The sequence below is a fragment of the Phalaenopsis equestris genome, unplaced genomic scaffold (assembly GCF_001263595.1).
Source record: "Phalaenopsis equestris unplaced genomic scaffold, ASM126359v1 Scaffold000036, whole genome shotgun sequence".
NCBI classification, from domain to species: Eukaryota; Viridiplantae; Streptophyta; class Magnoliopsida; order Asparagales; family Orchidaceae; genus Phalaenopsis; species Phalaenopsis equestris.
Window position 1 is genome coordinate 5,379,118 of NW_018164478.1, and position 1,833 is coordinate 5,380,950.

Below are 1,833 nucleotides of genomic sequence, written 5' to 3' on the forward strand. Positions count from 1 at the left end.
TTTATAGACTAAAATACCCCCGTCGTACCTACGTATGCTAGGGGTATAGTATGTAATTGTAAGACCCCCATTACTATAAATAGGGTGTCTATTTCATGAATAAATGTTACACAAATTTAGTATTCATTACTGTGCTATTACTCTCCTAGTTGTCTCTCTCTCTTCCTTTAGGGTTTTGTCCCTTAGGTGTGTCTCCTGGGCAGTTTGGGATTCAACATTCTAAAAAATGCGGTGAGCATGGAGTCATGGCGTCGATAACAAGTGGAGCACATCGATCACAGAGAGAGGAGGGTGACCAAAGAGTAGTAGCTAATGTAGATTCCCCACGAGATGACATCGAGGAATGTATGCAACAAGCAACGCAGGAGATGAAGACTCAGATCATGGAGCAGGTGTCGGGCTAGATCGCTGAAGTCCTGAGGGTCGTCACAACCCTAGCAAGAAATTGAGCCCCCTAAGAGTAGATTCAACCATAGGAGGTGGTGCTGACGCACAAGTGCAGGAGGGTGAACAACGGTCATGAGAGGGTCGGCGATGTAGTTATGTTATTTATTTTTATTTTTCTCATTTGTGTTAGTCATCAATAAGTTTATTTATGAGGTGAGGGGAAAGGGCAGAGTGGTTTATGTGATAATTAAGATTATTTTCCCCTATATTAATAGAAGCTTAAAATTTTGAGCTTTTCTCTTAATCAAAGTAGGTATAGATTAAAGAACAAAGAAATTTGAAATATTAAAATTTACATAGATAAGTGATATTGATTGGGAAGGGGGTGTTATGAAGATTTAATCAATGGAGGTGATGGTGGAATTCAAAATCATAACGGGCTAATCCAGATATAGTAATCCTCTATGATGAGTTTAAGAAAAGAGTAAATACAAAAAATTTGGATTGAAGAAAAGTAAATCCAAAAGAAAGTTCATGGATAAAAAGATAATAATGTTGAAAAAACCTTTGAGGAGAAGCTTGAGGAGTGGCTCTATCTAAAAATTATTTTCACTATTATCTCTATAGAAATTAAAAAAATATAATTTTGGATTGAAGAAAAGTAAATCCAAAAGAAAGTTCATGGATAAAAAGATAATAATGTTGAAAGAACCTTTGAGGAGAAGTTTGAGGATTGGCTCTATCTAAAAATTATTTTCACTATTGTCTCTATAGAAATTTAAAAAAAATTATTGACAATTCCAACCTAACTCAATTTTTTATGCTTATAGATTAATAACTAATCAACTTGAATTAATAGATGTCTAAAGTTTTAAAAGTTAACATATCAAATTGTATTAGTTAAGCTTCAACATAGTAACTTAGAGTGAATATATAAGATTTAATAGCTTTTAAAGAGTTCAATGTTTCGAGAGAAAACTTTGAAGAAATAACTTAATAGAAACATAAGTTCACTTGCATATGTATATCTTTTAATTTCAGATTTCTAGTTGGATACTAATGAGAACCCACTATTCTATGATTCTTACTATGTCAAATTTTACGTTTTAAAGTTTCTTAAACTCAAGTTACGTTTAAGTTTGGAAGATTTTAACATATTTATAAATCTTGCATGATATGTACCTTATTTCTTTCATTTTGAATGTTTATATTATGCTTTGAGGAAAGTTTTCGTGTTGTACTGCATGATTCAGGTTAGGGGGGCGAACGAAGTTCAAAACATCGTGAATCTAAGCAAAATGGTGTTGTGGTGCCTTAGGGTTAGCCCAATCCAGAATTGTACACAAATTGAGAGTCTAGAAAGTTGGCGTTAGGAAAGTAGCACCTAGGCACCAGAAGATGCAGATATTCTATAGAATCCCAAGAGCATGGAAAGTCGGCGCTACA